Source organism: Lagenorhynchus albirostris, chromosome 3 (genome assembly GCF_949774975.1).
Source record: "Lagenorhynchus albirostris chromosome 3, mLagAlb1.1, whole genome shotgun sequence".
NCBI lineage: Eukaryota > Metazoa > Chordata > Mammalia > Artiodactyla > Delphinidae > Lagenorhynchus > Lagenorhynchus albirostris.
Genome location: NC_083097.1, coordinates 148,961,615 through 148,976,050, shown reverse-complemented (window position 1 = coordinate 148,976,050; position 14,436 = coordinate 148,961,615).

The window sequence follows — 14,436 nt, the reverse complement described above, 5'->3', positions numbered from 1 at the left end:
GAAGAGAGAGGAAGGAACAAAGGAAGGAAAGAAAGAAAAGAAAAGCTAATGTCATAATTAATGGTGAAAGACTGAATGTCTTTCTCCCAAGATCTAGAACAGGCAGGCAAGAATGTCCATTCTCACTACTCCTAGTCAACAGCATACCTGGAAGTACTAGACATTGCAATAATGCAAGAAAAATAAATAAGAGGTAAACAGATTGGACAGGAAGAAATAAAATTATCCTTACTTGCAGACAATATGATTATTTACATAGAAAATTCCAAGAAATCTATTTTTTAATTCCTGGGACTAAATGTAAATTTAAATCTCTAGTGTAGCAAAGTTGCAGACACATGGATGTATGCAACTTAATATTTCTATATTTTAGCAGTGAACAATTAGAAACCAAAAGGTTTTTAAGACATCATTTAAAATATTGTCCCCAAATGAAACACTTAGGTATAAATCTAGCAAAATATGTACCAAATCTGAATGGGGAAAACTATGAAATACTTATGAAAGACCTCAAATACGTAAATAACTGAAGACATACCACATTCATGAATTGGAGCAGTCAACATAATAAAGATGTCAACTCTAAAAATTTATTTATGGATTAATTTTCTATTATCTTCAGTAGCAATTTTTGTAACTCTAGATCATTCTAAAATATATATGATAAAAAAAACAAACAACCCAATCCAAAAATGGGCAGAAGACCTAAATAGACATTTCTCCAAAGAATATATACAGATTGCCAACAAGCACATGAAAAGATGCTCAATATCACTAATCATTAGAGAAATACAAATCAAAACTACAATGAGGTATCACCTCACACCAGTCAGAATGGCCATCATCAAAATATCTACAAAAAACAAATGCTGGAGAGGGTGTGGAGAAAAGGGAATACTCTTGCACTGTTGGTGGGAATGTAAATTGATACAGCCTCTATACTGGAGAACAGTATAGACGTTCCTTAAAAAACTAAAAATAGAACTACCATATGACCCAGCAATCCCACTACTGGGCATATACCCTGAGAAAACCATGATTCAAAAAGAGTCATGTACCACCATGTTCATTACTGCTCTATTTACAATAGCTAGGACATGGAAGCAACCTAAGTGTCCATCAACAGATGAATGGATAAAGAAGATGTGGCACATATATACATTGGAATATTACTCAGTCATAAAAAGAAATGAAACTGAGTTATTTGTAGTGAGGTGAATGGACCTAGAGTCTGTCATACAGAGTGAAGTAAGTCAGAAAGAGAAAATCAAATACTGTGTGCTAACACATATATATGGAATCTAAAAAAGATTCTGAAGAACTTAGGGGCAGGACAGGAATAAAGGCACAGACGTAGAGAATGGACTTGAGGACACGGTGGGGGGAAGGGTAAGCTGGGACGAAGTGAGAGAGTGGTATGGACATATATACACTACCAAATGTAAAGCAGATAACTAGTGGGAAGCAGCCGCATAGCACAGGGAGATCAGCTTTGTGCTTTGTGACCACCTAGAGGGGTGGGATAGGGAGGGAGACGCAAGAGGGAGGAGATATGGGGATATATGTATATGTATAGCTGATTCACTTTGTTATAAAGCAGAAACTAATACATCATTGTAAAGCAATTATACTCCAATAAAGTTGTTTTTAAAAAAGTAAAATAAAATTAAAAATAAATTTTAAAAAATAATAAGAAAAATATAAAACATAAAATGTATATGAAAAGACAAAAGAACTAGAATAACCAAAACCATTTTTTAAAGAAAAATAAAATTGAATGAATCACACTGCCCATTTTTAAGACTTACTATACACAGCTACAGTTATTTATACTGCATTGTATTAGTAATGGGACTGACATATAGATTAAAGGAAGAGAATAGAGACAACAGAAATAGACCCATATAAATAATAGTCAATTGTTTTTTGACAAAGTGCAAATGCATTTCAATGGATAAAAGATAATCTTTTTTAAAAATGGTGTTTGAACAATGAAACTTGACTTAAATCATATGCCTTATACAAATATAGATCATAAATCTAAGTGCAAAATATGGAAATATGAAATGTTGTGAAGAAAACATAAGAGAAAATTCTTTGTGTCCTGGGATTAGGCAAAGAGTTCATACACTTGACACCAAAATCACCAAAATCAATGTATAAAAGATTAGTAAATTAGTATTCATCACGTTTTAAAATTTTTGTTCTGCCAAAGAAACTTTAAAAAGACAAACTACAGACTGAAGAAAATATTTGCAAATTATATATACCTGACAAAATACTTGTATCCAGAACATATAAAGAGCTCTCAAAACTCAACAGTAGGGGTTTCCCTGGTGGTGCAGTGGTTGGGAGTCTGCCTGCTAATGCAGGGGACACGTGTTCGAGCCCTGGTCTGGGAGGATCCCGCATGCCGCGCAGCAGTTGGGCCCTTGAGCCACAACTACTGAGCCTGCGTGTCTGGAGCCTGTGCTCCACAACAGGAGAGGCCGCGACAGTGAGACGCCCGCGTACCGCGATGAAGAGTGGCCCCCACTTGCCACAATTAGAGAAAGCCCTCGCACAGAAATGAAGATGCAACATAACAAAAATAAATAAATAAATAAATAAATTCCTACCCCCAATATCTTCTTTAAAAAAAGAAAAAAACGACAGTAAAAAAGAAAAAAATGAAAATGAACAAAAGACTGAAACAAATGCTTCATCAAAGAGAACGAATAGGTGGCAAATAAACACATTAAATGATGTTCAAATATCATGAGCCACTAGAGTCCTAGAAGAGGACATAATTAAGTCAATCAAACTTTGTGTGAATGAATGAATCTTTATGACCCCTTCCAAGACTTCATAGAGAAAGAAATCGAGCATGATTAAATGGAAGAAAGAAGCTTAAAATGCTTTAAAGGTAAACTTCACCTACTTCCCAGAGGCAATAATGTGAAGTGGAAAAAGCATGGATGATGAGGTCAGACATGGGGCTTTGAACCCACCTCCAACATGGTTCCAGATCTTGAAGATGTCACAGTCCACTAAGAGACTCAACTAGCAGGCAGATACATAGTCCTTCCTGTGTGCCAGGTACTGTGATAAAGATTTTGTATGCATTTTCTCTTACACTTCACAACAAACTTCTGAAATAATGATAACAATATTTAACATTTTTTGAGTACTTACTATGTGCCAAGCAATAGTCTAAGCACTTACCATGTATAATACCATTAAATTCTCACAATTACCTTATAGTGTAGATACTGTTATTACCCCCATTTTACAAGAGAAAAAAAATCAAACTCATAGAAGTGACTGCCCAATGTCAAGCAGCTAGTAAGTCACAAAATTGGAAGTCTCTCTGAATCCAGACACTAACAGGACCACTATAATAAAGGGAAGCACAGACTACAGTAAGATTACTGAGATTCCACTACCCAGTACTAGCCTAGGAACAGGAAAGATTTCCCAGAGGAAGTCTTAGCTGAGATCCGAGGACAAATAAGAGACAGGAAGGCAAAGAGGGTAGAGACATGTACTGAGGCTTGGACAATTCCCAGGAATGCAGAGTAGTTTGGTCTGGCTGGAGTTCAGAGTTCAGAGCATGGAGTTTAAGCTACAGAAGAAATAGAGGAAGTGAGCAGAGGTCAGTTGAGGAAAAACTTTCCTGTGTGTTGTCATTAATCAGGACTCTTGTGATTTCAAATAACAAGTTTGTGGAGTCACCTTATATTGAATCAGAAATGTATTGGCTCAAATAGTCCAACCGTAGGGACCACAGAGATGGATCAATTGATTAATTTGTCTATCATTTTTTCTGTTTCTCTCTGTGTTGACTTTATTTTCTCAGATCATTTTCCTCCATAAAACAAAAGTTAAGGTTAACAACAGCCTTCAGGATTACCTCTTAATGGACAGTGAGATTCCCTTTCTCCGAAGAGTACTGTTTAATGCCCAAACATTTGGGGATTTTTCTAGATATCTCTTTTGTTATTAATGAATACCTTATTGTGCTGTGATCAAAGAAAATGTTATTTAGGATTTTATTCCCTTGAAATTTATTAAAACAGACTTTATGGCTCAGCCTATGGCCAATTTTGTCAAATGTTTCATGTGCACTTGAAAAGAATGAGTATCCTTGAATTGTTGGGGGCAGGATTCTGTATAAGTCAACATGGTTAGGGTTGTTTATCATATTGTTCAAATCTGCACGTTGATTTTTTTCATCTGTTTGTTCTATCAATAACTGCAATAAGAGTACTAAAGTTTCCTACTGTAATTGTGGACTTACCTACTTCTTTTATTTCTGTTAGTATTTAATCCCTATTTCTGTTAGTTATTTAATCCCTTTTTAAAATATTTATTTATTTATTTAATTTTTGGCTGTGTTGGGTCTTAGTTGCAGCACATGGACTCTTCATTGTGGCAAGGGCGTCTCTCTAGTTGTGGCTCGTGTGCTCAGTAGTTGCAGTGCACAGGCTTAGTTGCCCCGCGACATGTGGGATCTTAGTTCCCCCACCAGGGATTGAACCCACATCTCCTGCGTTGGAAGGAGGATTCTTAACCACTGGACCACCAGGAAGTCCCTATTTCTGTTACTTTTGCTTTACATATTTGAGCGTACAAAATTAAGTAGATACAAACTTAGAATTGTTTCTGTTGGATTAACCCTCTTCTGCCTTTATGAAATATCCTCTATCTCTACAGCTGCATCTTGTTTTAAAGTCTTCTTTATCTGGTGTTAGCATAGATGTACCAGCTTTCTTTTGTTAATGTTTGTACAGGAAATACTTTTTCATCCTTTGATGAAATCTTCAATCTCTCTGTGTTCTTATATTTGAGGTATGCCCCATGCAAGCAGCATATACCTGGGTTTAAATTTTATCCAATCTGAAAATCTTTGTCTTTTTACAGACTTGCTAACACTGAATCTAATTATTGATATATCTGAGTTTAATCTACCATCTTACTATTTGTTTTCTATGTGTCCTATATATTCTTTATTCCTTTCTCCTTTTTTACCTTTTTTTGGGTTATTAAAATATTTTGTTAGTTTTACCTATATTTGTTTTAATTATTTCTTTTTTTATTACTTTGCTCATTAACTTGCAGATTGCAATGTGCAACTTTGATTTATTATAGTCTAATATAAATTAATATTTTTACTTTTCAAGGACTTTAGAACAATTTAACCACACTCTATTACTTTTGTGATCCTGCTGTCATAAATTTTACATTATACATATATTGAAAACCCACCAGAGATTATTTTTTCTTTTCTTTTTTTGAATTTTATTTTAATTTTTTTATACACCAGGTTCTTATTAGTTATCTATTTTATACATATTTGTGTATATATGTTGATCCCAATCTCCCAATTCATCCCACCACCACCACCACACCCCCACTTTCCCCCCTTGGTGTCCATACATTTGTTATCTACATCTGTGTCTCTATCTCTGCCTTGTAAACCGGTTCATCTGCACCATTTTTCTAGATTTCACATACATGTGTTAATATATGATATTTGTTTTTCTCTTTCTGACTTACTTCACTCTGTGACAGAGTGAAGGTCCATCCATGACTCCGTGACAGTCTCAAGGTCCATCCATGACTCTACAAATGACCCAATTTCAGTCCTTTTTATGACCGAGTAATATTCCATTGTATATATGTACAACATCTTCTTTATCCATTCATCTGTCAATGGGCATTTAGGTTGCTTCCATGACCTGGCTATTGTAAATAGTGCTACAATGAACATGGGGGTGCATGTGTCTTTTTGAATTATGGTTTTCTCTGGGTATGTGTCCAGTAGTGGGATTGCTGGGTCATATGGTAGATCTATTTTTAGTTTTTTAAGGAACCTCCATACTGTTCTCCATAGTGGCTGTATTAATTTACATTCCCACCAACAGTGCAAGAGGGTTCCCTTTTCTCCACACCCTCTCCAGCATTTGTTGTTTGTAGATTTTCTGATGATGCCCATTCTGACCGGTGTGAGGTGATACCTCATTGTAGTTTTGATTTGCATTTCTCTAATAATTAGTGACGTTGAGCAGCTTTTCACGTGTTTCTTGGCCAACTGTATGTCTTCTTTGGAGAAATGTCTATTTAGGTCTTCTGCCCATTTTTGGATTGGGTTGTTTTTTTAATATTGAGCTGCATGAGCTGTTTATATATTTTGGAAATTAATCCTTTGTCCACTGATTCATTTGCAAATATTTTCTCCCATTCTGAGGGTTGTCTTTTCATCTTGTTTATAATTTCCTTTGCTGTGCGAAAGCTTGTAAGTTTCATTAGGTCCCATTTGTTTCTTTTTCTTTTCATTTCCATTTCTCTAGGAGGTGGGTCAAAAAAGATCTTGCTGTGATTTATGTCAAAGAGTATTCTGCCTATGTTTTCCTCTAAAAGTTTTATAGATTCAAGTCTTACATTTAGGTCTTTAACCCATTTTAAGTTTATTTTTGTGTATGGTGTTAGGGAATATTCTAATTTCAAGTACATGTAGCTGTCCAGTTTTCCCAGCACCACTTATTGAAGAGACTGTCTTTTCTTCATTGTATATACTTGCCTCCTTTGTCATAGATTAGTTGACCATAGGTGCATGGGTTTATCTCTGGGCTTTCTATCCTGTTCCATTGATCTATATGTCTGTTTTTGTGCCAGTACCTTATTGTCTGATTACTGTAGCTTTGCAGTATAGTCTGAAGTCAGGGAATCTGATTCCTCCAGCTCTGTTTTTTTCCCTCAAGATTGCTTTGGCTATTCTGGGTCTTTTTTCTCTCCATATAAATTTAAAATTTTTTTGTTCTAGTTCTGTAAAAAATGCCATTGGTAATTTGATAGGAATTTCTTTGAATGTGTAGATTGCTTTGGGTAACATACTCATTTTCACAATATTGATTCTTCCAGTCCAAGAGCATGGTATACCTCTCCATCTGTTTGTGTCATCTTTGATTTTTTTCCTCAGTGTCTTATAGTTTTCTGAGTACAGGTCTTTCACCTCCTTAGGTAGGTTTATTCCTAGGTATTTTATTCTTTTTGCTGCAGTAGTGAATGGAATTGTTTCCTTAATTTCTCTTTCTGATCTTTCATTGTTAGTGTATAGGAATGCAAGAGATTTCTGTGCATTAATTTTGTATCCTGTAACTTTACCAAACTCATTGCATAGCTGTAGTAGTTTTCTGGTGGCATCTTTAGGATTCTGTATGTATAGTATCGTGTCATCTGCAAACAGTGACAGTTTTACTTTTTCTTTTCCAATTTGTATTCCTTTTATTTCTTTTTCTTCTCTGATTTCTGTGGCTAGGACTTCTAAAAACTATGTTGAGTATGAATGGCAAGAGTGGACATCCTTGTCTTGTTCCTGATCTTAGAAGAAATGCTTTCAGTTTTTCACCATTAAGAATGATATTTGCTGTGGGTTTGTCATATACAGCCTTCATTATGTTGAGGTTGGTTCACTCTATGCCCACTTTCTGCAGAGTTTTTATCATAAGTGGGTGTTGAATTTTGTCAAAAGCTTTCTCTGCATCTACTGAGATGATCATATGGTTTTTATTCTTCAATATTTAATATGGTATATCACATTGATTGATTTGCATATATTGAAGAATCCTTGCATCCCTGGGATAAATCCCACTTGATCATGGTGTATGATCGTTTTAATGTGTTGTTGGATTCTCTTTGCTAGTATTTTGTTGAGGATTTTTGCATCTATATTCATCAGTGATATTGGTCTGTAATTTTCTTTTTATGTAGTACCTTTGGTTCTGGTATCAGGGTGATGGTGGCCTCGTAGAATGAGTTTGGGAGTGTTCCTTCCTCTGCAATTTTCTGGAAGAGTTTGAGAAGCATAGGTGTTAGCTCTTCTCTAAATGTTTGATAGAATTCACCTGTGAAGGCATCTGGTCCTGGACTTTTATTTTTTGGGAGATTTTTAATCACAGTTTCAATTTCATTACTTGTGATTGGTCTGTTCGTATTTTCTATTTCTTCCTGGTTCAGTATTGGAAGGTTATACCTTTCTAAGAATTTGTTCATTTCTTCCAGGTTGTCCATTTTATGGCATAGAGTTGCTTGTAGTAGTCTCTTATGATGATTTGTATTTCTGCAGTGTCCGTTGTAACTTCTCATTTTTCATTTCTATTTTTATTGATTTGAGTCCTCTCCCTCTTTTTCTTGATGAGTCTGGCTAAAAGTTTATCAATTTTGTTTATCTTCTCAAAGGACCAGACTTTAGTTTTATTGATCTTTGCTGTTGTTTTCTTTCCTTCTATTTCATTTATTTCTGCACTGATCTTTATGATTTCTTTCCTTCTACTAACTTTGGGTTTTGTTTGTTCTTCTTTCTCTAGTTCTTTTAGGTGTAAGGTTAGATTGCTTACTTGAGATTTTTCTTATTTCTTGAGGTAGGATTGTACTGCTATGAACTTCCCTCTTAGACCTACTTTTGCTGCATCCCATAGGTTTTGGATCATCGTGTTTTCATTGCCATTTTTGTCTAGGTATTTTTTATTTCTTCAGCAATCTCTTGGTTATTTAGTAATGTATTGTTTAGCCTCCATGTGTTTGTGTTTTTTATATTTTTTTCCCTATAATTTATTTTTAATCTCTTAGTGTTGTGGGTGGAAACAATGCTTGATATGATTTCAATTTTCTTAAATTTACTGAGGCTTGATTTGTGGCCCAAGATGTGATCTATCCTGGAGAATGTTCCATGTGCACTTGAGAAGAAAGTGTAATCTGCTGGTTTTGGATAGAATGTCCTATAAATATCAATTAAATCTGTCTGGTCTATTGTGTCATTTAAAGCTTGTGTTTCCTTATTAATTTTCTGTCTGGATGATCTGTCCATTGGTATAAGTGTGATGTTAAAGTCTCCCACTATTATTGTGTTACTGTCGATTTCCTCTTTTACAGCTGTTAGAATTTGCCTTATGTATTGAGGTGCTCCTATGTTGGGTGCATATATATTTATAATTGTTATATCTTCTTCTTGGATTGATCATTTGATAATTATGTAGTGTCACTCCTTGTCTCTTATAAAGTCTATTTTATCTGATATGAGTATTGCTACTTCAGCTTTCTTCTGACTTCCATTTGCATGGAATACCTTTTTCCATCCCCTCACTTTCAGTCTGTATGTGTCCCTAGGTCTGAAATGGGTCTCTTGTAGACAGCATATATATGGGTCTTGTTTTTGTATCCATTAAGCAAGCCTGTGTCTTTTGGTTGGAGCACTCAATCCATTCACATTTAAGGTAATCATCAATATGTATGTTCCTATTGCCATTTTCTTAATTGTTTTGAGTTTCTTTTTGTAGGTCCTTTTCTTCTCTGTGTTTCCCACTTAGAGAAGCTCCTTTAGCATTTGTTGTAAAGCTGGTTTGGTGGTGCTGAATTCTGTTATCTTTTGCTTGTCTGTAAAACTTTTGACTTCTCTATCAAATCTAAACGAGATGCTTGATGGGTAGAGTAATCTTGGTTGTAGGTTCTTCCCTTTCATCACTTTAAATATATTGTGTAACTCCCTTCTGGCTTGTAGAGCTTCTGCTGAGAAATCAGCTGTTAACCTTATGGGAGTTTCCTTGTATTTTGTCATTTTTCCGTTGTTGCTTTTAACAATTTTTCTTTGCCTTCAATTTTTGTCAATTTGATTACTATGTGTCTAGGCGTGTTCCTCCTTGGGTTTATCCTGCCTGGGACTCTCTGTGCTTCCTGGACTTGGGTGGCTATTTCCTTTCCCATGTTAGGGAAGTTTTCAACTAAGATCTCTTTAAGTATTTTCTCAGGTCTTTCTCTCTCTCTCTCTTCTTCTCGGACTTCTATAATGCAAATGTTAGTGTGTTTAATGTTGTCCCAGAGGTTTCTAATGCTGTCTTCATTTCTTTTCATTCTTTTTTCTTTATTCTGTTCTACAGCGGTGAATTCCACCATTCTGTCTTCCAGGTCACTTATCCGTTCTTCTGCCTCAGTTATTCTGCTATTGATTCCTTCTAGTGTATTTTTCACTTCAGTTATGGTATTGTTCATCTCTGTTTGTTTGTTCTTTAATTCTTGTAGTTCTTTGTTAGACATTTTCTTGCGTCTTCTCGATCTTTACCTCCATTCTTTTTACAAGGTCCTGGATCATCTTCACTATCATTATTCTGAATTCTTTTTCTGGAAGGTTGCCTATCTCCACTTCATTTAGTTGTTTTTCTGGGGTTTTATCTTGTTCCTTCATCTGGTACATAGCCCTCTGCCTTTTCATTTTGTCTGTCTTTCTGTTGATGTGGGTTTTGTCCCACAGGCTGCAGGACTGTAGTTCTTCTTGCTTCTGCTGTCTGCCCTCTGGTGGATGAGGCTATCTAAGAGGCCTGTGCAAGCTTCCTGATGGGGGGGACTGGTGGTGGGTAGAGCTGGGTGTTGCTCTGGTGCACAGTGCTCAGTAAAACTTTAATCCACTTGTTTGCTGATAGGTGGGGCTGAGTCCCCTTCCTGTTGGTTGTTACCCAGCACTGAAAGCTATAGGCTCTTTGGTGGTGCTAATGGTGGACTCTGGGAGGGCTCATGCCAAGGAGTACTTCCCAGAACTTCTGCTGTAATTGTCCTCGTCTCTGCAGTGAACCATAGCCACCCCTTGCCTCTGCAGGAGAGTAGGTCTGGTTCAGTCTCCTATGGGGTCACTGCTCCTTCCCCCTGGTTCCTGATGTGCACACTACTTTGTCTGTGCCCTCCAAGAGTGGAGTCTATGTTTCCCCCAGTCCTGTCAAAGTCCTGCAGTCAAATCCCGCTAGCTTTCATAGTCTAATTCTCTGGTAATTCTTCCTCCTGTTGCTGGACCCCCAGGTTTGGAAGCCTGACATGGGGCTCAGAATCTTCACTCCAGTGGGTGCACATCTGTGATATAATTGTTCTCCAGTTTGTGAGTCACCGACCCAGAGTTTATGGGATTTGATTTTATTGTGATTGCACCCCTCATACCATCTCATTGTGGCTTCTCCTTTGTCTTTGGATGTGGGGTATTTTTTTTTTTTTTGGTGAGTTCCAGTGTCTTCTTGTCAATGATTGTTCAGCAGTTAGTTGTGATTCCAGTGCTCTCGCAAGAGTGAGCACATCTCCTTCTACTCCGCCACCTTGAACCAACCTCTCCAACATAGATATTGTTTTAATTAAGTTTTATTGTCAATATTCATTTAGATTTACCCAGATGTTTATCCTTTATATCACTTTTTATTGCTGTCTGCATTTTGCACTTCCATCTAGGATCATTTTTATTCTCAAATTTATTCTAAAAAAGAATAGTCTTTAGTATTTACTTTAGTATAGCTTTATTGTAATAAGATCCCTCATTTTCGCTTGACATTGGCTTTCTATTAAAAAGGATATTTTTGCTCGGTATAATGTTCTTGGTTGGCAGTTGATTTTATTTTTCAGCCCTTTAAAAGGTGGTATCATATTGTTTTCATTTTTCTTGATAAAGCAACTGTCTATCTTATTGTTTCTCTTTTGAAGATAATATTTCTTTTTTACTTTGTATCCTTTTAATATTTCTCATGGCTTAATTTTCAGAAGTTTTATTATGATGTACCAAAATGCGTTTTTACTTTATCTTGAATAGGGTTCATTGTACTTCTTGAGTCTGTGGTTTGATGTCTTTTGTCAGATTAGAGAAATTTTCTTACCTCATTTTTTAAATATATATATATATATATATATATATATATATATATATATAAATATAATTAGAGCAGAAAAACTGAATGGAAGGTACAGAGATTTGCCATGTGTCGTCTGCCCCTACACATTCATAACCTCCTCCATTCTTAACATCCCCCACTTGAGTGGTACATTTGTTACAATTGATGAATCTACATTGACACATCATTATCACCCAGAGTCCATGGTTTACATTAAGTTTCACTCTTGGTGCTGTACCTTCTATGGGTTTGCACAAATTTATACTGATATGCATCTACCACTAGACTATCATACAGAGTAGTTTCAGTGCCCTAAAAATTCTCTTTATTCCATCTATTCACCACCCTCCCCCCAATCTTTGGCAACCACTCCGTCCATAGTTTTGCCTTTTCCCTAATGTCATAATTAGAATCCTACAGTATGTAGTCTCTTCAGATTTACTTCTTTCACTTAGTAATATACATTTAAGTTTCCTCCATGTTTTTTTTATGTCTTGATGGCTCATCTCTTTTCAGTGTGAATAATATTCCATTGTCTGCATGTACCACAGTTTATCCATTCACCTACTGAAGGACATGTTTGTGGCTTTCAAGTTTTGGCCGTTATGGATAAAGCTGCTATAAACATCTGTTTGCAGGTTTTGGTGTAGACATAAGTTCTCAATTAATTTGGGTAAATACCAAGGAGTTCGATTGCTGGGTCAAATGATAAAAGTATGCTTACTTTTGTAAGAAATGGCCAAACTTCTTCCAAAGTGTCTGTACCATTTTGCATTCATACCAGCAATGAATGAGAGCTCCTGTTGCTCCGCATCCTCATCAGCTTTTGGTGCTGTCATATGCTTATTTGCCATCCATATATCTTGTTTGTGTAGGTGTCAATTAAGGTCTTTGGCCCATTTTTTAATTGGGTTTTTTATTATTGTTTAATTTTAAGAATTCTTTGTATATTTTGGTTAACAGTCCTTGATTAGATACAACTTTTGCAAATATTTACTCTTAGTCTGTGATTTGTTTTTTCATTCTCTTGACAGTGTCTTCTGTAGAGCAGAAATTTTAATTTTGATGTAGTCCAGCTTATTACTTCTTTCTTCCATGAGCCATTTGTTTGCTGCTGTATGTTAAATGTCAACACCAAACTCAAGGTCATCTAGAATTTCCCCTATGTTATCTTCTAGGAGCTGTATATTTTGGCAATTTACATTTGGGTCTTTGGTCCATTTTGAGGTAATTTTTGTGAAGGGTATAAGATCTGTGTCTAGATTCTTTTTCTTTTCTTTTTTTGCATATGGATGCCCAATTGTTCCAGCACCATTTGTTGAAAAGACTCTTTTCTCCATTTTATTGCCTTTGCTCCTTTATCAAAAATCAGTTGTCTATATTTATGTAGGCCCTATTTCAGGGTTCTCTATTCTGTTACATTATTCTACTTGTCTATTCTTTTTTTTTTTTTTTTTTGCAGTATGCAGGCCTCTCACTGTCGTGGCCTCTCCCGTTGCGGAGCACAGGCTCCAGACGTGCAGGCTCAGCAGCCATGGCTCATGGGCCCAGCCACTCCACCACATGTGGGATCTTCCCGGACCGGGGCACAAACCCGTGTGCCCTGCATTGGCAGGCAGACTCTCAACTACTGTGCCACCAGGGAAGCCCTACTTGTCTATTCTTTCACCAATATCACACTGTCTTGATTAGTGCAGCTTTACAGTAAGTCTTAAAGTCAGGTAGTTTCTGTCCTACAACTTTGTTCTTCTCCTTCTATATTGTGTTGGCTATTCTGGGTCTTTTGCCTCTCCACACAAACTTTAGAAGCAGTTTGTTGATACCCATAAAATAACTTTTTCTGGGATTTCTACTGAGAGTGCATTCAATCTATAGATCAAGTTAAGAAGAAACCACATCTTGAAAAAATTGATTTGTCCTACCCATGAACATGGAATGTTTCTCCATTTATTTAGTTCTTTGATTTCTTTCATCAGATTTTTGTTGTTTTCATCAGATTTTTGTTATTTTCCTCATATAGATCTTGTACATATTTTGTTATACCTAAGCATTTCATATTTTAGTGATACTGTAAATGGTATTGTGTTTTTAATTTCAAGTTCTACTTGTTCATTGCTGGTATATAGGAAAGCAATTGACTTTTGCATATTGTTTGTTTTCTGCAACCTAGATGTAATTGAGTATTAATTCCAGGAATTTTCTTGTTGATTCTTTTGGATTTTTTACATAGACAATCATCTCATCTACAAACAAAAACAGTTTTAATTTTTCCTTCCCCATCTTGTATACCGTTCATTTCCTTTTCTTGTCTTAATGTATTATCTGGTACTCCCAGTATGATGTCAACAAGCAACGGTGAGAGGGGACATCCTTGCCTTGCTCCTGATCTTTGTAGGCAAGCTTCCAGTTTCTTACCATTAACTATGATGTTAGCTGTAGTTTTTTGCAGATAATCTTAATCAAGTTGAGGAAGTTCCCCTCTATTCCTAGCTTGCTGAGAGCTTTTATCATGAATTGATGTTTGATCTTATCTAATGCTTTTTTGCACCTATTGAAATGAACATGTGATTTTTCTTCTTCAGCCTATTGAGGTAATGGATTACATTAATTGATGTTCAAATGTTGAACCAGCCTTGCATACCTGGGATAAATCCCACTTGGCTGCGTGTGTAATTCTTTTTATACATTATGGCATTCAATTTGCTAATATTTTATTGAGGATTTTTGCATTTATGTTCAATAAGAGATATTGGCTTGTGGT